This window comes from Haemaphysalis longicornis, unplaced genomic scaffold (assembly GCF_048455015.1).
Source record: "Haemaphysalis longicornis isolate Haplotype H1 unplaced genomic scaffold, Haemaphysalis longicornis Haplotype H1 scaffold_12, whole genome shotgun sequence".
NCBI classification, from domain to species: Eukaryota; Metazoa; Arthropoda; class Arachnida; order Ixodida; family Ixodidae; genus Haemaphysalis; species Haemaphysalis longicornis.
In genome coordinates, this window is record NW_027526225.1 from 5,268,910 (window position 1) to 5,292,413 (window position 23,504).

At 46.7% G+C, this 23,504-nt stretch overlaps 1 long non-coding RNA gene across 1 annotated transcript in view; it reads left to right on the top strand.

The window, feature by feature from the left end:
• The first annotated feature begins 4,112 nt into the window (after positions 1-4,112).
• LOC144161841 (uncharacterized) overlaps positions 4,113-23,504 on the top strand; it is an 88,069-nt gene continuing 68,677 nt past the window's right edge. Inside the window, exons 1-3 of the long non-coding RNA XR_013320502.1 lie at positions 4,113-4,223; positions 18,507-18,615; positions 20,745-20,893. This is a non-coding gene — a long non-coding RNA (uncharacterized LOC144161841). The remainder of the gene's footprint in view (positions 4,224-18,506; positions 18,616-20,744; positions 20,894-23,504) is intronic.

Genomic DNA, 23,504 nt, shown 5'->3' on the forward strand with positions numbered 1-23,504 from the left:
GAGGTGATTCCGCATTCCGGAACTACAACGGTGTTCCTAAAGATTCTCAAATAAATCTTTCATCGATTCAGTAATCCGACTGATTTTTGCTAGAATATGTTACTCATACAAATGCACAGAACCGTTTTTAAGGATTTCGCTCTGCGACGCCGCTAAAAGGGTCAAATTGTTTTTTGCAAATGACACGGCTGATGAGCCAAAAAGGCCTGACAGGTTATGTACACGTCTAGCAAACTGCTCTTTCAAACGGCTACAGATTGCAAGGGCACATTCTGATTACGGTGTTGGAGGTCAACATTTCTTAAAATTTTAAAAATTCCACCATTAAGAGAGGGAAAAGCGGTAAAATAGTTTTTGAGATATTAATTTTTTTACCGCCCGCCATCTGAGATATCGAACTGTTTTTTGTTGAGATAGGCAACTTACTCACGTATCTCTACACGGTTATACAACATTTTTCAATGACACCCTCCCAATAGAGGCAAGCTGGATTTCGGGAAAACACTGTGTTTTTACGCTTTCGTAAATAACCACGCAGCCAGTTGATATCTCCCACTCGTTTTTTTCTTTAAAATGCTACTCATTTAATTGCCCGAAAACCACTTTCATCATTTTGTCCTAACATGCGGATAAGAAGGCCAGCGAGATTTTTTTATCTGCATTCTTTTGGACGTAAAGTTCAGTTGAGTTTTCCCGCGTTCGCTTAGCGGTCGCCATCTGTTGACACCTTCCGCAACTACGCGTCTCCCGTAAGAGCAGGTGTCATATATCATAAATGTAAAAGAGAAGGGGTACCAGTAAAAAGCACAAAGGTTAGCCCTCGGCCTCTCCTGGGACTTCCGGCCATCTCGCGCCTCCCGTAGGGAGCCCATGTTACTTATGATGAAACTGTACCAATGAGCATCGTACATATATTCTGAGATAGCATTTCCTACGAGGAAGAATACCCCTCACCCAGCCGGCCTCCATCATGTGTTCCCAGCGCAATCTCCTGCCGAATTCAAGTTGTGTTTGAAACCTGGCTCGCTTCCTCATATCATATTAAGAGTGCAAGCAAACCAAGCTTCTCCTTCTTCCATCCACTTTTCCAAACCTTGAGCTGTGGAAGAACCTGGTGGCTAACAGCGATCTGGATGTCCAGACAATACTTCCTCCAGAGCGAAGGCTGCCCACTCATCACATGGCTTTCTTAAATAGGGAACCACTCCCACTTCGCCGGCTCCATAAAACCTTTTTCACTCACTGACTCATTCGCTCAAATGCGCCATCTTGGTGCAATTTGTTTAGCGAGAGTTGGAGTAAAACACGAGTACCAGTCGTTTCACATTACCACGACGCGCTTGCAGTAGGAGCCTATGTAGTGACAGCAGGCAGGCGCTCCCGAGTGTGTACCACTTCCCAATGAAGTAGTCTAATATGGCGACTAACAAATACCAATTGCTGTCCTTAATATAATGGCCCACCCGGGCACCGCCGGGTACTACCGCTAGTGAACTTATAAATATATGCCTTTAGAGGTAGGTCGATTGTTTTATTCACGTGATTCCAGGTTTGCTTTGTGTTCTTTCTATATAGAAAAAACTCGGTGCTTCGATATTTCCTTTTTCGCAAGCCTTAATTTTACAGTAAGTTTATTTATTATTTGTTTAAATTTCTCTTTCGCGAGTAAATCACTTGGGTCTCTTCGACATTTTCTAAAAAGTTGGTCCTTTACGTGCGGGAGCGCAATTATGTCATTGTCAATCCACTGGCTTCCAACATGTCTTCGTTTAAGTTTTAATTTCGTTCTTGAAACGTCATAAATGTTTTGAAATTCTCCAACCAGCAGTTTATAAGCTTCAATGTGGTCGTGATTCAGGAAAGAATTCCGATCAAATGAACGTGCGTATTGGTCGAAGATTTAAACGTGGAAGTCTCTTTGCTCAATGCGCCCTGTCAGCTGTCCACCGTAATCGAGTGGTTTGGGTCTGGGTTGGTGAGTCACACGGAAAGTAAGATGCTTACGATGGAGGTGGGCGGACAGCCGCATGTTTGTCCGCTAGAATAAAGCTTGAGGCCTTACGGGTTTTAACTCGCTGTGGGACGGATGCATGTAGTTCGCCCAGAAGAAGAAAACCTGGAATTGAAGAAGCGTCGGCCAGAACAGAAGTGCACATGGGCGCGCAACAACAGAAAGCCGCTGCCATTGCGCCTCAAGTTCCAGCTCTTCGAGTAGATGCGAATGGCTTTCGAATGTACAGTAACTTCCGCGCTTGCAACGCCGACGTGAGCCAATAGTACTTGGTCAGCTGAAATGGCTTTCAGAGCAACATTTTCGACATTATCTCTCACTTCTAATCCCGCGGACATAAGGGGTTGCCCATTTATGAGTGCACGGGTTGGGAGGGGAGGGATGGAGGGCGCGCTCACGAAGCTATTGGTTTCGTGTACTTACAAATGACGTGTCTGTTGTGCTGGAGGGTGGTTTAAACATGGACGTAGAACGGCGGAATGCTACCTACCCGGTGTCCTCTGTGGTCGAGGGGATGGGGCTGTTCCGTAACACAAACTTCAAGTTGCCAATGACAACAGATAAAAGCAGACATCTCGACGTACGTTTTTCCGCTAAAATAAAGCTCGAGTCCATCGAAGTTTCATTCAGCTAATTGGCTAAGAGTACAAACAAACAAACAAACAAAATACAAACAAACAAACAAACAAAATACAAACAAACAAACAAACAAACAAAATACAAACAAACGTGTTTTTTTGTTTGTTTCTAATTTTGTTTGTAATTCTCCCTAAATATGTTTTGCCCCGGTAATATGCTAACACCTGGCGGATATAATCTCGAAGAGCGCGATATTATAGTGACATTCGATGGTGTCACGAGGGGCCGTTTCTGACCTTTCCCTGAGCGGATCCCTTGCGGTCTGAATTAGGAGTCACTGCAAAGTTCATGAAACGTACTAACCATGCTAAGCTTTTTGTTCAATAAAGCGATTCCGAAAAGACGTTTTCTAGGAATTTTCGTAAGCAAGTGAACATTTTGAACAGAAATAAGAAAGTGACAAATTTCCACCGATATACCACCTATTAGCTTTTCCCACTATATTTATATAAAGAATAATACCATGCTCGAGTTACATCGCCATCTTCTGTGCCATTCATATTGCATGTACAAATTGTTAGAATATAATAACGTACACCAAGATACCAATATTTTGTGAAGTATTTGAACATAAACGGTTTCGATAATTTCACAGCTCAATTTGATAAAACAACTTTCTTAAGGTTTTGTTTCTGATGCATTTCCTGCATAAACTTCGTAAATGGTTGATAAACTTGTTCTGTAAGCATGTTAACGCTGTAAAATGCTCACAGTGTATCGAAATCTACTCGCACAACATGTTGTCTTACTGACCTTCAATTATGCTTTCACGGAAGGTCGTATCGGACGTTTTCCCCCTAGTGCAATACCCCGGCGTTTTTCCTTCTGACGTCACTTCGCCTTTCGATATTTGTACCAAGCATTTTAATCAACGTTTCTCTTTGGTACGGTAAACAAATGTGAAAAAAAACACGTCAAAGTTTCTAAAAGCACGTTCACATGAGCATCCTCAGCCTTAATTGGGCGCTGTAGACATTTTTTTGTTGAAATGTCAAGTTTTATGCCATTTATCCACTTGGTAGTTATACAAAAACTCACCCTGCGGCTGACTACATCATGTTTTTGGAGGCTGCTCATATGGCCACGAAGCATATCTTGTGATTCGTTTGTACGTGTTTTGTTGCCAACGCGGGGCCGCGCGTGGCTGCCTAATTGAGTGTTTCAGGGCAATGTCCGGTTATTTATTTTTTCAAGTGAAGCTGATATTGACTGACTCGCTATTGGCGTCGCTATTGCCGATGGTGTTGTACGCCAGAACTGCCGAACCCCGTTCTCATCCCCAGATGGCGGCTGAAAAGCCCCCCTGCCCCTCTCTCCTACCCCCCAAAAAAAACATTAAGCAGCGCATCGGGTCACGCCTACTCCCAGCCAATCACAGATGCTCCCTCCTCCCGGGGAAAGGTAATGGAGGCTAATTCGGTCCGCACGTGCCGTTTCTCGCCCGTTTAAAGTCATCTGCCGCGATTGGTCCGCTCAGCCGAAGAGCAGGCAGCCCTGAAAGAAGAGCGAATCCTGCGCTTCAGCAACTGGAATGCGGGGCGAAACAACAACGGTGGACCGCTGAAAAGATTCGGTAAGTAGGGGTGGTGTATTTGGTTTGACAGAAATTTCACAAGTGGTTGCTTTATGGTTTCAGAGGTTTCAACAAGCTTCGTGTGCACCCCTGTTCACGTTACGGCAGGGTTTGGTTTTCTTGTTGTGCCACACAGAAGAATCTTGTTTGATATCCAGTATGAACACTTTCATCACACCTAGACTGCCCTAAGCTGCTCGGCAATTTCGTTGATTTCACAGGTTGTTTTTATAATGAATTGCGCTTTAAGATAAACGGCGTGCCCATTCAACGCGCGCAGCATTAATTTCACCAAGGGACAGTCGTGGACGCCACCTTGGGTGCTTTTTCGTGGCTTGTTCTTTTCCATTAGTCATTGTGAAGCAAAGGTTTGGTCACCTAAATTCATTTGTGCGGGAGTATTGCGTCGTATCACTACGGAACATTTGCTAAAGGTGCGGGGGCACACCCTACATGTCTCCAATGCCCCAGGGACACCGAGAGGCCAGCCCTAAAAGACATAAACGATGATAACAGTGTCTGTGGGCGGAGATTGGTCTGCAGCCATAAAACTCAGGCAGAACACCAGGACGACCACCATGGAGAAAGAAGCCACTTTTCCGTAGTTATCCAGCGTTGCCGGGTGCTACCATTTTTCTTATCATTGTCTAGCGAAGATTGTTAATAACAGTTTCAACATAACCGGTATTTATCAGATGGGACGATGAAGACTAGCTTGGCCACTTGTACTCTTACTGGTAAGGTAGAGATCGGATTTGGTTCGAAAACTGTGACAGCACCACAATTCAATGAGTCTAAGGTTACCTTAGCAGGCTGCGATGCTACACAACAGTGGTAAAATAATTACCTGATTTCTAAACAGAGACACTCGAGCAGTATCAATCAACGAAATTCCCTCCTCTTGAAGAGTGGACTATTCTCCACGCTTATTTTTTTTTGAAAGAGAAAGTTTATTACAAAAAAGGATTACAAACAAATTAGCATGCAGACGAGGGTCCCAGAGTCAATTGACTGAAAGGGGACCCTCGATTACAAATACATCAAGCGAATTGTGTAGAAGCAGCTATACCTTATTGTTATACCTTGTTGTTATTCAGAAACGGAAGGAACTTGGGTGTATCAATTTTACCAATTATGCCGAGTGCGTGAACACCGTGCTCTTTCATAAGATAAGTCGGGGAATCAGACCCTCGATACTTGGAGTAAATTAAATAAACTTATCTGCGTTAAATTAATTCAACTGCCACGGTCTTTGTTTTAGTGCATAGATTTCCGTCTATTGATGGATATTCCAACGTGGGCCGCATACAGTCGAATTAGCTTGTTTTTAACATTAGCGGTATCATGCTTTCATTTGTTTCTCAAGAAACGAAGCTTGCTAAAGGAGGACGAACAAGCATTAAAAATGTGTTCATTCTAGTTTAGGTTGATGATCAAAGTGTTACCGAGGTGCTTGTACTCAGCAGCATCAGCTAGGGCGTGAGTATCAAATTGATACTTGTATGATAAAAAAGAGCGTTTGTTATTTACTCGCATTTAAACGCTTTCGTTGGTATTTAACTTTGTGTTCTATTGTTCGCATCCCGAAAGATTTCATGAAGGTGAGAGTTTAGCAAGACCTGGTCATAATCGGAAGTGATTTCATTAAACGAAATACAATCACCAGCAAAGTGTCTGATCTGAACCAGTGCGAAAGTTTTATCGACAATGTCTATATTACAAAATAAAAATAATAAGGGCCCAAGAACACTCCCGTGAGGAACCCTATAAGTTACGGGAAACGGATCAGAACAATTTCGGTCTGTGTCAAGAAACTGAACATATGGTCAGGCAAGTGAGAAGATTTTAAAAAAATAACAACTAAGGCAAGCCAGTCAATTCCAGCTTTTGAATGCATTTATTATAAGGAAAAAGATCAAATGCTTTCACGAAATACAAAGAGATGACAGAAACCTGACTTCTTTATCTGAAATTTGGGCGAACTTGTGAACCATAAAGGTTAGTTGGGTTTCTGGAAAAAGGCCTTTCCTGAAAACATGTTGAAGATCCAAAAGTACGCAATTTTTTGCAGAGGAAGGTTATTATAAATTTAGCTCTAATGGGTTGAAGTATTTTGCAAGATGAGACGTAATAGAACTTGGTGGATAGTTGAAAACCAAATCTTTCTCGCTCTTTTTGTGCACTGGAGCAATTAATTCCTCTTCCCATTCACGATTTAAGCCGTGAGAGCGGACAAAAGCGCAGAAAATGACAAAGAAATTAGGATAAAATCTCGGCATACTGACGTAAATGAAGATTGCAAATTTAGTCAGGACTTGTCGCGCTTTTATTTATGAAGTTGAGCAGCAATGAAACAGCACTAATTAAGAATACAGTGTTTGGAACATCCACATTACTTTGACAAGCTCGGTGCATTGGGTCATTACAGGAAGACTAGACGTTATGCAAATGCACGTTGAAATGCTTATCAATCATTTTCTTGTCGAGAATAGTTACTTGGACCGCCATACGAAGGTAGCCGACACTCCATGGAATGCCTAAACCTTATTTTGTGCACAACTAAGGACCAGCAGAACATAAAAAAGTTTGGAAAGAAGTGTATTACACAGTTTTGCACGCGCAAATATAGACAGCCCCCGCCCCATCCATACCTGCGTTTTACGTTTCACTACAGTAAGCGCAGAAGACCAATGAGGTCCACTGTTTAGAATTTGATGTAGAGGAACCCCAAGGTACTGTATTGTTTCAAAGTCCCATGTTATGCCTGCATATTGCCGTGGCTGCGTACCCAACCAGCCCTTCCAACAATCTCTTGATTTTTCAAGGTTCACTTTAGCACCACTCACATCGCAAAACCGCTGTGTCAGCGTCATTGCCTCCAAAACACTTTTCTTGTCCGTAAAAAAGGTAAGGTCATCTGCATAGGCTAAACCTTCGACTTCATAGTTTGCCAGTGAGAAACCATGAATGACCCTGCTTTGTAGGATAGTACTAATGCACAGGGGGTCAAAGTACAAACAGTATAAAAGGGGTGATAACGAGCAACCTGCCGTACGGAAGATCAAATGGGAATAGGTCTAGAGAGTTCGCGACTTATAATCAACCGGGTCGTACAGCTTTTGTAACAGAGAGATGTGCCTCTTTACAAGGCTTCCTCAAGCCCAGCTGACTCCAGAACAGCAAAAAGGAAAAGATGGCTAACCCTGTCAAACGCTTTAGCAAGATCAATTTGAAGGAACGCAACACTCCAGAATTTTTGGTAGGACTCCGAAGTGAGGCCATCAGGTCCAGGTGACTTAGGGGTTTTCAGGTTTGAAATGGCAATTTTCACTTCTTCAAGCGTAATTGGTCCTTCTACAAGAGCCCGCTCATCTACACTGAGCTTAGGAAAAGGCTGGAGGAATACGTTAAAATCAGGCGTACTAAAGGTACCCGTTTTGCCATCAAAGAGTTATCATAATGGGCACAAAATGCTCGAAGTATACTGCGGCTATCAGAACGGCTTTGGCCCCCATACTCAATTTTGACTATAACTTTTTGTAGGGCTGACTGCTCCAAATGCGCGCCGTATTGGCGGCTTTTGCAAAAACCTACGCGTTCTTGACCAAACAAGGGCTCCCCCGGTATTTTCAAGTCATATGCTGCTGCATTTGAGCTTTAACATTACATATTTCATCAAAAAATGTGTCCTGGCCTCAGCTCTTTCAGCCTCATATAATTGCATCAAGGAACTGCGGAGTTCACTTATGTGAAGTCGCTTCAAAAAGGATGACCGAACTGACACCTCTATAGCTAAGTTTTTGATCTCTTGTTTAAGAAGCTCCCATTTTTGGAAAATACTAAGGCTTGAAAATTCGAATGCATCTTTCAAGCAAGCTTCCTCTGTGCCTTGAAAAAGTCTGTCCCAGAGTATACTATTGTTCAGTTTTTACAGTTCCCAAGGGATGTGAGGAGCGCGTCAGCCCCGTGGACCGATCCGTGCAGAGACCATGCAATGATCAGTAAAAAATATTGACCTAAAAACATATTCACGCATGATGGAGCCCTTTCCCGTGGGAACATAAATTTTGTCCAGACGGGCACTATAAAAACGATGAAAATGCGTAAATTGTACAGTGCTTCCTATAACGCTTCCTATGTGAACTAGGCCGTATTCACTAATCAAGTCACTGAGAAATGCAGCACTGGAATCGCAGTGCCAGTTACCTGCCGGAAAATCCTCCTGAGTAGACACACAATTAAAATCACCTAGCAGTAGGACACTCCTCTCGGTGCACAAAAATCGAGCCAAGGAGAGGAAGAAACTCCTCCTCTCAGTCAATTTGTTGGGAGCATACAAACAAATGATGCGCCGTTCAGTTCCCGATATGTCAGCATCGCAGCAGACAAACCGCCCCCCATCATCCACTTTTCAAGCAAGGACAGTCGCATCAAGGTTTTTACTAACCAATAGCTTAAACCCACCTGATATGCCAACCGAGTGGCTAACGCAAAGATCGTATTCAGATAAAAAGGGCTGGAGGCCTGCGTGTCCTAATGTGTACTTGGCTTGGTCTCCTTAATGGCCGCAATAGTTATAGAATTACTCTGAAAAAGCTACAGAAGCTGATACTGCCTGCGTCTCTGCCTTAATCCCCTTGCATTAAGTGAGGCAACGTGTACAGTCAAACCGAGTTATAACGAACTGTCAAATGCACCGCGATTTCTTCGATATATTGAATAGTTCGATATAGCAGAATTCGTCTATAACGATTTTTTTGTTACTAGTTCGCAATACGCTTTACCCCCTCCCCTGTCATTATTACGCCGCAGAGAAACAAACGCATAAATTATGCCATTACCTTACACAAAACAATCCATTTATTGCATGCACTAAAGCTACTCTTCGCCTTAACTGCCTATGTCAGAAAAAATCGGTGATTTTTGTTTTCACTTCCGTTTTGGCGGAGACGTCATTTGCGCCAGTTCAAGTCCGTGTCCATCAATATCGAAGTAATGTTGGCAGAGCACATCGACTGGCGAAATCACTTTATTAATCTTTATTAAAGCACCGAAGAGACTGAGGATGTCCCTCGTGAAATTTTCAGTCTCTTCGGTGCGTTCAGCAGCACCAGCTGCCATGACATCACTGACACTGTCTGTGCCTGACGGGCTCACAGTAATAGCAGAGTCGTCGTTGACACTCAGGAAATCTTCAAATGACACTCCTTTGGGCACAGCATCTGGAACGTTGGCGATCTCTTTGCCACATTGCCGATGATGCCGTCTTGGTCCGGACTCGCTGACTGGCTATGCTCCGTCGTGAATCCCGTGCGTCGGAAACAGTTACGGAAGGTGTCAGGCGTCACGTCGCTCTATGCGAGGCTCAACGTCTCAATCGTGGCCAATCAGCATCTCAATCGCCGCTCCGAGACCGTGCATTTCGGTGGCGATTGTAGGAGCGCCGACTTCGATATATCCGACGTGAACTTCATTATAAGGAATATGCTTCACATGCGTTTTCGTAACGGATTGGATTTTGTTCGATATACAGCCTAATTCGCTCTATCTGGGTTCGTTGTAATTGGCTTTGACTGTACTGCTGCGAAGTTGGCCATAGGAATCAGTTAATCGCTCCCCTAACCGAAAGGAGCCACCCTAGTTTTTTACGACCGCTGAGACTGCCTCCGTGGGGTGGGCCGCACATTTGATCTGCTAGCTCCCGGATCTTCCACTGCAACTGCTGCAAGGTCAGGCGCCTGCCTCTTCTCTGCACCAGGACATGTTTTTTTCTGAATAAAGAGAGGCCGGTCGCTTCAGGGGCCCTGATGCAGCGTCCATCATCTCCTCAGAAAAAGGGGAAGCGTCAGCCCACGATGCCAAAGGCGAACAATTAAGCTCCGAAGAACCATCCCCAGCCTTGTTGAAGTTTGCGGAAGTAGCGCGGTCTTCCCTAGCCACTCCGCTGCAGGGAAGAGATGCGCTGTCACAGGAGATCTCAAGCAGTTCGGCCTCCTTTGACGGGCCAACATCATCAAAGTCCCTGGAATCTTCAGCGGAAGGCAAGACAGGCCCCACTGGCCCGCACTTCCTGGAATCTGGAAACCCACCATCGGGTGGTTTTGGTTCCCGGAGTACAGGGTCATGCTGTGGGGTACCGGTTTGGAAAACTCAGACTACAACCAAATTATCACAAGAAAGCTTCGTGTTGAACCATCGTCAACGTTTAACGGAGGGGTGGATTATTTTTTTGGTCTTGGAATTCCCGAGAGTCGTCGTCTTGTATTAATACTTCAGATCCTTTGAGTTTGTTTGCGTTCATTAGAACATTTTCCTTGTCATTGTAGTCCTGAAAGAACACGATAACTGGACGTTGGTTGGCGTGCTTGCTAATTCTATAAATCATACCTACGGAATATGGCACGGGAATGCAAGTTTGTTTGCAAAAAAAACAGGCAGCACTCCTTTTTTTGAAGGATTTGATGGTTTTAAAAAGATCTTTTTTATGAATAAACAATAAAATTTGAACGCCTTCTTGCATTTTCCGGGTCAGTTATGTTTGCATGAAGAAACTCAAGCTTGCGATCAAGACTATCTACCTTGTCTACACTTATCTCTAGTTTATCCATACGTGCGGACAAATCAGTCAGCAATTTATGCATGCCATCCTACTGAATTTATAAAGCAGGTACTTCAGTACTCGACTCCTCCTGATCCTCGAAAATTTGTTTCAGCTCTACACGGCTGCTAAAATATTCTAGGGGGAGCCTAGCATATTTATCTGTAGGTGGCCCGGGAATAATCTCAACCGTACACAAACAGTTTGCAAAAACAATATGCATAATAAGCAATATAAAAGCACTTCCGTGGGCGCGACGCAAATAGAAGACCAGGGCAGTCGCTGATGACAGCGCAATAATAACCAACCTGCACAAGGTAGGCGAGAAAGGTTGTAAGGCGACATGCCGGAGACTGGTCCGCCGTGCCCACAAAATACGATTTCCTGGAACCTTTCTTTTGAAACTCGGCTTGTCGATGTCAGTTTATTTTATTTCCCTCCAGAATTTGTCGGTAGTGAAGCTAAAAGCCGCACTGCAAAACGTAATAGGTAATCCAACTTTTACCCGAAATGGCTCCCATAGCGTGACCCTACGTCTTGCAAAAATTACAGTATTGTGAACTTGAAGGATATATTCCTGTAAACAGGACAACATTATTCAATACAAAAAATCATATTACACCAGGTGAAATGCCAATATATAACAAAGTTTTCGTTATTTTCTACAACAACTTTGACTAAAGGGAATTCACCTTTTTTTCTGTACGTTGCTGCTTCCTTGTATGCATCCAATGATGCTGACGTCGAACACTCGCTTGGGTTGGCTGAATGCGGATGCGCACGAAGTAATACCTGTGAACGAACGCAAACGTTTGAATGTTTGCGTCAAAATTATCGTTTGAAATGTTTGTAATTTGTTCTTTTGAGCTCGAACGTGCGAATAAGGTAAGGTTACCCAAAACCGATCATCGAAAAAATTACTAATTTTCTTTTTGTAACCGTTGAAGCACAGGCCTCACAAGACCTCGAAAACAATTTGTAGGCCATTGCTCGAGTGCTTGCGATTCCCATTTGTGTTTGTATTTCAGGCATAAATTGTCTTGTTATCGAATAACGATCTCAAAGCAAGGTAGAAAAATAAACACTAGGGACGCGGCTTCTCGGTTCACGGACCCTGAAAAAAAGCAGCAGAATAAAAGTACAGGGCTGGCCAAACATAAGAGCCGAAAAACCAAAAAAGAAATCAATGCTGATATTTAGGCACCTGCTTTTTAAAATAGATGTTTTACGTGAGTCCAGGAAACTGTTTACATAAAAAATTGGCCAGCAATTATCTCCCACACCTGGCATCCAAGCATGTTTCAGTTGAGGCTTGCAAGTTAGGTGAACCTCACTTATTGGTCTCCACGTACGAGCATTATATACGAGCTCCTGAAGGGCTCGAATTCATGTTCCAAAGCTGACGACCACAAGACGAAATAAGTCACCTGCGTATCTCCAAGCGCAAGGTCAACGTGAGTTTTCTCTTTTCACTAAGATCCTGGTTCTTTCTCATTTAGAACACAAGAGACCGTTGTCATTAGTAACAAAGAAAGAAAATAATTTATTAACGGTCTGACTCAGAGCTACGGCTGTTGTCCTGCAACAAGGACCCGGGCAAATTGTTTGGCGAAGGCCGTCCACGAGAAATTCACCCGCCGTTTGTGAGGAAGAGGGTTGGGCAATGAGGGGACTGTTTCTTGGCTAGGAAGGAGAGAAAAAAGCGCTCACAGTTGCGTACAAAGATGGGCAGTTGGGACAGGATGGGTCTGAGCGATAACGGTAGATACAGAGACGTCGGGAGTGATGAGGGTGTTCAGCTGTACAGCAGCGAGGGAAGTCATTTGTGGCAGAACCATCCGTGGGGGGTGTTCATGTCGCTGTTTGACAGTCTTGAAGGAATACGCCTCGTCCGCTGTTCACAGAGAAGGCCAATGAATCACCGGTGCCCGGTTAGTCATCTCGACGATAAGTTGATTGCCGCCGATCTTTCAGTGATCAGGCACCCACACCACAGTGACCGAGTCAAGGGGGAGGAGCGGAAGAGTTGGGCAGTGATCGTCAGGAAGTGGGTTGTCTTAAAGCCTGAACCACTGCAATGGAGTCTGAGCAAATTCGATAGCTGGGAGAAAAGGGGAGGAAATTGAGTTGCTTATTTGTGTGAGCAATCGCCGCCTGTCGGAGGTCTAAGGATGAAGTAGGATGCAATAACAGTCAGCTGCTGTCGGTGTGATATGGCGTTAACAGGGCCGGAAGTTGTGACGCAGCACTGGAATCCCGAGTATTGTGATAAGCCGCGTCAGTGTCCCACGTGACAGTTTCCGGAGGGAAGGGGAGGCAGCGGTGTGCGAAAACCCCCACTGCCCAGTGAAGGTGAAAGATTTAGAGGAAGGGACTAGACAGAGCGGAGCCACAAGGAAGATGACGTTGGAGGTGTGGAAAGTAAAGCCATTGGGCTAGATGCCAGACTTTGGCAGTACCAATCGACCCTGCGCACAGCCAGACAGACGGCCCAGCTGCCAATACATCTTCAGGCGGAAGAGACCAGAGAGAGGAAGAAAGATCTGTGGCTTATATATTTCTCTGTAATGGCGTGAATTTGGAGATGCAGGGCGTCTTTGTAAAGTTTGTTAAGGGCGGATTGAATGCTTGGCGTTTGTGTATGTGATAATGCGCCGTGTGGGAGAGTGTATAGGGTGTAGTTAAGAGCCAAGGTTGTTACAAATGGATTGGCTTCATGTTTATGGGGGCCCCACGCCGCTTGACCACCCGTAAGACGAAGTGAATAACTTGGTGGCATATAGCGATCGGGGACTTTACGACACGGGAGAAGAAAAAGGTATTGAAGGAGAAATCTTAGAACACGTCAGGGTGATGCATAGGAGACGTGATAAGCGGCAAGAGTGGCTTTCCAGATCTGTGATATTTAGTGACGGAAGGCAGTATCGGCTCGGAGTTTTATAGGACTGCTGCAGGCCTCAGCAAGCAGAAAATCAAGACATGAAGCCAAGATTATGTTGCAACGTTAGTTTCACTTCTCACATAGACCCACGAGTGTACCAGAGCATACTATCGGCGGTGTAGAGAAGCGACTCGAAATTCCAGGTCTATGAGAACGCGCTGGCAAGAAGGGCATAGCCGTGGTTGAAGAAAGTGGGCGATAGTACGGCACCTTAAGAAGTACAGAGCGTAAGGCTGATGGGTGGGGAAAGAGTGGTCCCAAGTGGGAATCGAGCTTGTCGGCAGCAGAGGAAGGAACAAGCTTAAGAGTATAGAGTGGTGTCACGATTAGTGTCTTGAAGGGGTGGGGGAATCGCTTCATGAAGGAGGGTATCGAAATCCGTGCGCAGGTCCACTTTCAGGCGTGCATGAACTTGACGTGCCAAAGGCGGAAAGCTTCCTGAAGAAAGGAAAGAGGTCTTTAGTAGACGTAGGGGGTAGACAACCGATTAGATTATGGGGAAAAAAGTTGGTACTGTTGCAAAAGTCTGCTAGACGCTGATTACGAGGCTTTGTTCTTGCCGACGCAAACAATAAATGAATAAAATCTTCACTGAGAAACCAGGTCCCGTTGTTAGGGCACCCGCTTGGTGGAGGCGATCCCAAGTCCGGGATCCGCTGGTTGTGCGAGCTCTTCTCACCAGGTCCAGCTGGAACGTAGGGTCCTTGCTGGTCAACCGCGCCGTCTAATATTTTATGGAGCGGTTGGGTATTGGTTGCAGGTCCAGTGTTCTCTGGCACTCCGACACCTGATGCTACAGGGTACTGGGCGTTTGGCAAGAGTTGCAGGTGGCTTGATAGTTTGATAAATGACATAAAGAAGGGTGCACTGCGGGTATGTGTTAGTCTGTAGCCGTCTGAACGTTTTTGCTTCATCGCTTGTGAGTTGGTTGTGTGGATTGGGGAAACTTCGCCGTTTGTGTCGGTAGTGCGCCAAGATGTCCGTATAGTTCAAGAGAGGTTGTGGGTTAGGTAGAAGAGGTGGTGAGCACAAGAAGTGAGAGAAAGCAGGATGAAGGTATTGGAGGGGGGCATGCTCACCACTACTGGGGATGACGGTAATTCGGAAAGAAATGTATTCATCTTGGAGGGTACCCTTGATTAAAATTTTGTAGAGAATAAATTTTTTGTTCTTATCATTGAGGTTCTTCAGGATTGAACAGGAGATCTGCGTTGTCTACACACGGCGTGGTGCCCGTTTTTTGAAGGTAAGGGCACGTACCAGTTACAGTACGGTGAAGGGGGGATGAGGATCGCTTTTGGAAGGCGCAGTCTACTCAAGATAGAGAGAACGAACCTGGGGCGGAATTTACAGATTGGTCACCTGTCGAATACGGGAGTCAGCATCATGTAGCGAAATGCTTTTTTGGGGGGCGAGAAGGGGAGTTGATTGATGGCCAAGAAGAGAGCCGATGAATAACCAAGGGATTTAGTTTGGTGTGTACAGGTAATAAAATTACATGCGCGATTCCAGTTCGTTGAATGAAACGTGGAGAAGTGAATTGTTATGTGTGTGGTGAAGGTGTCCAGCATTATGGGTCAGCTGTATGTTGTATGGTTGAATACGCACGGGACTAATAAAGCGGTTGCGAAGTCTCCACAAACAAGTGTAGATAGGGGTGATAAGGGGGGGTGGGGGGGGGGTTGACCCATGGTGGTGGTGGTTGTGGGCTGCGTTCTTCTCAGCGAGCGTATCGAGAAACAACAGTTAGTAGTGGATTCTGGTTTCCGCGGGAAGAAATGGCGTTCAGATTTATTACGAACGAATACAAGTAAATGAAGATAGTATAACGAAACATGGTCTTGTTTGATGTTACACGGAAATCATCGAGCCTGGGGTGGCTGCTGTATCTCCACTCTACCCATTATAAAAGAAACGCCTGCGTTTTCGGTTATTGAATTTCTATGCAGCTGCTAGAAATTGTCATATCATCATGGCGTAGACAATAATCAGCCGACGGAACGGCTTTGCCCCGAATTTATGATGAACGCTGATCGTGTGGTTCTCAGTTTTTTCGTCACGCACGACTCGTGAACAAAGCTTGCGCCTAATTTATGGCGTTACAAAGTTGAACATCAACAGCTACTGGCGGGTACAACGACCCGTTACTTGGAAAAAAACATTACCTTGCCTCCCGAAAAAAATACCCTAAGAAAAGTCTCCATACAATGTGCTCTTCAAAATGAGCACCAACCTGGGTCTTTTAGGTGTGAAGCCCCTTAGGGGCTCGGGGGGTAGGCCTCTCCTGTCGTCGTCGGCTCACGTGGTCACGGTGCTAAAACACCGGTACACTCGTTTTTCAACGCCTCGGCCTGGAACGCAACGAGTACTAGAAGAAAAGTGTGTAATGGATAAAACCGGTTCAAAATAAACTAACATCATTTAATGATTCGGGGAACGCTCCCCGTCCGCTTCAGCAATCGCCAAGTATAAGCAGAAGCTGTTTGTTGACGGGTTATAATTTGCGTTACACTCTAATACCCACCGGCTGTAGGCCTGGTAGGGTTGGGTCGTCGGTCGAAAAAAAGAAAAGGCCTACTTACCTGATGCCGCGGCCTCGTTAATCACCGAGGACGAGCCCCAAGGATGATGCGCAGGCATCGAACTATGCTCGCGTTAACCAAAACTGGGTCAACCTGCCATTAACCCCAACTGAGGAAGAGGGGGCTTGCAAATTGCTTAAATCCCGTTCAATGCAACAGAGCGCGGCACCGGCTCAGCAAGCCCGCGATTGCTCCTCCCACCGGCGCTACTGCGGCGCCCAATGAGCGCGTGCCATGTGGCAAGAGAGAGACAATCTTTAAATACAGAGGGCACGCTTCGCCCGTTCACAGGTTTCACGTTAGTGGAGATGGCCGTGGATTTTTATTTTCAAGAAAATTAGAAGAACATCAACACTGAAACAATCAATGGCGTCGAGTGGTGTTGGCAATAGGCACTGTGCAGACCATCCCAATCTCATTTTTTTCCTTTGACGAGAATACCCGCATTTATGTAATAATAAGTCAGGTCACTCTAACAATCCATCAAAATTAAATTTTAGTAGGAACAATCGTCGTGGTTCAGAAAGCCAACTTGGTTAAACAATAAGCTAGTTAATATCGGAAGAAGTTGGCCTAGAGATGGATGAGGAGAAGGACAACTGGCGGAACACCGGCGTAACGTAGTGACTGCGTAGACACGAAAGCAAATGTGGAGGAGTACAGAAACCTTAATTGAGGCATGGAATAAGAAACGTCGCTGGGAGGAATGGATTCGGAGAGTGAAGTATAGGAGAAGTTGAAAGGCAATTGGAGAAGCCTTCACGTTGCTGTGGACATAGAATAAACTTTAGTACTGCGTCTGCTACGGCTGCCGCTGCAGATGATGACGATAATGAATAACCACTCGCAACCCTAAGAAATGCGATATCTGCAAGCAATCGGACATAGAGAACATAAATAACATAAAAAACATTACAAGCTACTTTCTTAGGGTTGGGTTCACTGTTGACGCAGTTGGTCGCCGTCTTTGGGCGCTTTCACTTTAACGCCACAAGCGCGCTGGTGGGCTACGATGGCCCCTCTGACATCTACGGAGTACTGACCTTATGCCTGTTTTCAGGGCATAAAAAAACTTCGGATAAGATCTCACAACACAGCTACATTTTAGAGGCCCCCGCAAACGTGTTTTTGGAATATCTGGCTTTCCCTGAGGCACGCGTAACGAACCCTGCTACAGTAATGCTACAAAGAGTGCAGTGTGGAACGTTAGGGAGGTCTCTGAATCTTTTGGGAATGGCTACCGTGCTTACAAAATCTGGGCACGCGGGCGTTTTCGCCTTTTTCCGCCAGCTGGAGAATGGCCCTGGAGGCGAGATCAAACCCGCGGCCTTCTGCGCAACAAAACTCCGAAGCCTTCTAGCTCAAATAACTTTCAAGCCAAGCCAATAACTTAACGCCCTGCAAACAATACCTCCTCTAGCAAACAGCTTCCTTTTGGTTGCAAGAACAAAAAGCACGTGCGGAGCGCCTAGCTCCTAGCACCTAGCTAAAATGAATATGAAATGCGTTTATAGCTCCAGACGAAAAAAAAGGCGGCCCCTTCCAGGGACGTCGCAGTTGCGTCACTCAAGCGCGAGAGAAAAGATTAGAGTAATAAACAGGGAAGAATGTTTCGAGCGAGCTCCTCGCAGGTGATGAGCGTAGAACAGCAATATTTGGCTGTGGTACTTTGTGTTCCGCTGTTCTTAGTAACTGGACGCGCTTTCTGAATACGTTTTGAAAGCATTTCAGTGCAAAAAAAAGTTGAAAATGGGGTTGCAGGGTTCCTTTGAACACGTAGATATACGTGTAACAGCAATTAAGCAGCCTAATTATTACACGATGCAAGAGAGTTGAGGGTTTTTGAGGGCTTCAGAAATGTATCTCTCTCTCTCACTCTTTCGCTCTTTGTCTCGATGTGTGGGTGTGTGTGTGTGTGTGTGTGCTTGTGTGTGTGTGTGTGTGTGTGTGTGCTTGTGTGTGTGTGTGTGTGTGTGTGTGTGTGTGTGTGTGTGTGTGTGTGTGTGTGTGTGTGTGTGTGTGTGTGTGTGTGTGTGTGTGTGCGTGTGTGTGTGTGTGTGTGTGTGTGTGTGTGTGTGTGTGTGTGTGTGTGTGTGTGTGTGTGTGTGTGCGCGCGTGTGCGTGTGTGTATGCAACCGATGAACGAAATTTTTTTTATACAGCACTATGGAATTTGCCTGGAGTAGCAAGAGGTTTTTAGTGGTCTGGATCTACATGGTAATACAAACGGAAGGAGGTTCAACAAAAAGGAGTCAACCGAACTTTAAAAAAGTACGTTGCATTTATTGTTTTGATGCCATTAAAATTACTTTATGCCAGGCTTGCGTCTCCCAAATCAGAAGAACTGTTGCCGTTAGAGGAAGCACATCATAACTGAACACCGGTTGTAGGCGCTGTTTGCCATAGAAACATGTTTTGCGAAGTGTTGCGACATTTTAAGGCAGCCCAAAGAACAGTGGAGGCGTTGTGTGAGCGTTAATCATGAAGAGCAATGGCGTAAACACGGCACCTTCGGCTGCAAAACTGAAAAGATCGAATATCAAAGATCTTTCAGCTGTCGAGCGTAGTACTTAAGAGTATATTGGCTCTACATTTTGGGAAATTGCATATCAACGCGAAAATAAAGTGCGATGAGATTTCTTTTCATAGGAAGTCAACTATAGCGACATCTTTTTTTGCCCCTCTCAGCAAAAGTGATACTCCTTTGAGAGTTCTAGACAAGTGTAATGAATTGAAGGTATTTTAATTACCTTAGAGGCAATCATAGTTCATACCTTGACATTTGTGTGACTAGTGTTTACATTAGCGGGATTACGGTCAACAGAGCTTAATAGGCCGCCTTCAATTGAATACAGCCAAACCCGTTTATAGCGAACTGCAATATGCACCGCGATTAGTTCGATATATCCAATAGTTCGATATACCCGAACCCGCCTATAACGAGCTTATGGTTACGAGTTCGCAATCCGCGGGAGCCCCCCCCCCCCCCCCCCCCCTCCCCTCCTCAACTCCGCCATCCGCGTATGCAGAAACGGACACAGTACAGTAGCAATTACCAGACCAAAAAATTTACACCATCTTCCCGCGAGGGGAACCATGGGGTAGATGTGACGCATCGGGGGTTGCCGTTGCGTTTCCGTTATGTTAGCGATATCAGCGTGTAGATTGCTGTTGTTGTGTATCCTATTTACGCAGCATGTTCACCCCCGATGCGTCGCATCTACCCCATGGTTCCCCTCGCGGGAAGATGGTGTAAATTTTTAACCGAGCGCAAGCTGCGCGCTAACGCACAGCTGGCACGGCGACGGGAGCGAGCGCAGCCGAGCGCAAGCTGCGCGCTGACCGCGCTGACGCACAGATGGCGCTGCGGTGAGAGCGGCGGAGCGCGCAGCTGCCGCGGCGAGGAGAATGGGGGAGGGATGCGGACTACGCCGCGACAACGACGCGGGACAAGGCGAGTTAACGTTGCATCTAAAAAATTCATTTATTGCAAGTATCAAAGCTACTTTCCGCCTTAACTGCCCACGTTGCAAAAAAAAAAAAACGGTGATTTTTGTTTCCACTTTCATTTCGGCGGCTTCAACTAGCATAGCATTCTCTACACGAAACATTGTGTGCACCAGTTCGAGTCCGCGTCCTCAAAAATCTAAGAAGCATTGGCGGAGCACATCGACTGCCGAAAGCCCTTAATTATAAGCTTCGGACGGATTTCCGAGGCGACATCATCGGAAACGTTGGCGAGCTCTTCCCACAGTTCACTGATGCTGCTGTCTTGGTCCGCACTCACTGACTGGGCGGGTTCCGTCGCGAGTCCCGCCCATCGGAAACAGTTCCGGAAAGTATTGGGCGTCACGTCGCTCCGTGCGAGGCACAATGTCTCAGTCGCGGCTCTTGCTCCGTGGTCGCGGCCAATCCACATCTCAATCGCCGCTCCGAGATCATGCATTTTGGTTGCCGTTCTAGGCGTCCAGAGTTCGATATATCGGATGTGAACTTCGTTATAAGGAATATGTTTCCCATGTATTTCCGTAACTGAATTATTTTTGTTCGATAAATAGCATAATTCGCTCTATCCGGGTTCGTTATAGCCGGGTTTGACTGTATCATTTTTCCAGAAAAAAAGGTACGGGTAACTCTAATTTCGGTAAACGGAGTTTTCTAACTTTCCAGAAACGTCGATGAGAACTGTGGGGAAATATATCAAAGAAAACAAACCTCACATCTTTACTCTTTCTCATTAGTACGAACGGCCGGGCGACTATTTTCAATGCGATTTTTATTGTGCGATGTTTGTAAAGCTGGAATTGTTACTGAGCATGAAGTCCGTATATTACAATCAGTACATTTCGCTTTGTTTGTCGCTGCGTTCTGGAGTCACGGACTGTAGCCTTGAATTTCAGTTCATGAATCAGGATATGCCCTACAAATGGACAATGTATGGAACGGAATATGACCAAAACATTTTGTGCAAGTTCGATTTGGTACACTCCTTCAATGACAGCGATAACAGCGTAAACTTCACGAGGAAATACCTGCAAGGCTTGCGAAAGTAAGTATCTTTTGGAAAAGGGCCACTGCATAACGGCAACGTGTGAGGTAAGGACCGGCAGTAGAAAACAGGCCTTTATAGCACCATTCACACTGAGGTTAGGGCTGCAACGTAAAACGCATGTGCGAGCAGGCCTTGAGGGACAGTAATTAAAGGGACGACGAAGACAAAATATGGTTCATCCAAATGATCGCCTCATTCGAATACCCCTGGCATCAATTTACACGAAAACTTTACTGAGATAAGCTTTGTAATGATGAAGAAAACGAATAGGCATGCTACACCATGGCTACTTTTCTGCACTGAACTCATGAGGAGTCACACTGATTTCGTTGCGATTGGCTGATGTCAGTAATATTTAGTGGTTAAGTAGTGGATTTAGTAGTGGATGGCAGTAATATGATGATTAAATTTAGTGAATAATATTTTAAAGCAGTAAGAACGGTGAGGTAAATAATGAAACTAACGAAAGATCACGCAAACCAGTGCGTACGGCGCGCAAAATGCCGTCCGAAAGGGCACCGCGATTAGGCGCGTTGGGCTTGTCTGACCCAACACTGGCCAACTGGCATAAGCGGCATGGCCGGTTACGTGACCCTGTTTGTGAAGTAAATGTTTCGCAAAACAGTTATTATCAACCGTAACCAAAATAGGCCAGGTACGAATCCGGTCAAAAACCAAGCGAGTGCTCGATTTTTGTCCGGAAGGAGTGGCACTTGAGCGGTATCTTTGCGCAATCCAGGAGGGCGGGTGATAAGCAAGAGAAGAAAAGATAAGTTTTGGCGTTCGCGGCAGCCTTAGTCAACATACTAGCTTTCGTTTAGGGTACCTGCTTTGATTACGTCATCACTAACGTGACAAAACCCAGAATTCCACGAGAGAATGGATATTTCGGCTTAAATTATTTTTTTTGTCAGTGAATAAAACATCGTTTGCTGCCGGACAAGAGCTGCGGCACTATAAAACACAAAATCTCGCGAATAAAGCAAACTTGTATTTTGTTGTCATGGCCCGCTAAAGACACGTGCCCCAACACATTGGTCACAACGCAAATGCAGCCGGCGTCCTCTGCGAGGCAAATGGCTATGCATTAAGCTTTTTTGGTAAGCGGGATCAGTGTACTGGATACCAGTGCGGTGACGACAGTGGTGCAAGAGTGCGCGGTAGTGACGCTGCGGCTCAGTGCGGGTGGTGCAGACTTTACAGTGTGCAGTGTGTACGTGCGCCCTGGACGGCCTTGGGACGCGTGCCTCCTGGATCGGCTGGTGTCCCTGTGTGCAGTCCGCCATCTCCTCTGTGGTGACTTCAACGCACACCACACTGCTTGGGGAGATGGCCGGATAGACGCTCGCGGAGAGCATCTGTGGGACGCCATGCTGCGCCTCAACCTGTCCGTGCTGAACACTGGTGAGAGCACCTTCCGGCGGGGCAATTGCGCAGCCACCGCCATTGATCTCACCCTAGTGTCAGCCGGGGTTGAAGCCACCTGGAGGAGGGAGCCCAGCACGTGGGGATCCGACCATTACCCGCTGCACATCGCACCACCCGACAGGACAGCCAAGCGAGCCGCACTGCACCACGTCACCCACTGGGACCTGTTCCGGCGCCGCCTTGCCGAGCAGGACCTGGGGGAAGGAGCCGAGCTGTTCCGGGGCCTGGTTTGCTGCGCCAGACAAGCCACGCAGAGCTGCACAGTAGCAGAGGGGGCCACCACGCCGGACCTGAAGCTGCTGCAGCTGCGGGCGGTGCGCAACCGTGCGGAGAGGAAGGCCCAGCGCTCGGGGGAGCGGGCGGACTGGACAGCATACCGGCGAGTGGATGCGGCTTGCCGCCGTCACGCCAACCGCCTGAGCCGGCAACGCTGGGCCGAGCTATGCGTCAGCTCGGAGGCCGACCCACGCTGCCGCCGCCTCTGGGGCATCTTCAACGCCGTCCTGAAGCCCCAGAGAAACCGCAACCCCCTGGCTGCTATGGCCATCCGCAAGTAGGCCAGCTTTGCGGAGTTGGCCAACCTCTTCGCTGCACACTTCCTGCCGCCACACCAGGCGGAACCAGGGCCCGCTGCTGCTGTTGCTGAGACGGGGGAGGTACTTCACCCCCTCAACAACGCCCCTATCACGGAGACTGAGCTCCGCAGTGCCCTCCGAAGCTGCAAGCGTAAGTCGGCGCCGGGGGCGGACGGCCTCACCTACCAGATGATGCGCAATCTGGATGAGGTGGGGTTCGGCCGGCTCCTGGCCGCCTACAACGTCATTTGGGACGCGGGCCGGCTGCCACCAGAGTGGCTGCTAGCCATCTTGCGGCCCATCCCAAAGCCAGGCAAGGGCCTTGTGGCAGTCACGGCGTACCGGCCTGTGGCCCTCACATCCTGTGGCTGCAAGCTGCTCGAACGGGTGGCACTGCGGAGGATGGAGGCCATCGCAGCGGAGGAAGAGGCCATCCCCGAGCAGCTAACGGGCTTCCGGAGGCACCGGGCAGCCACCGACTCCATCGCCGACGTCGTGGCGGCCCTTGAACACGCCATGGCCTCCAAGCAGGTGGCGGCCTTGGTACTGCTGGACGTGAAGGGCGCCTTCGACAACCTGCAGCGTCGTGCCATCTCCCTGGCCAT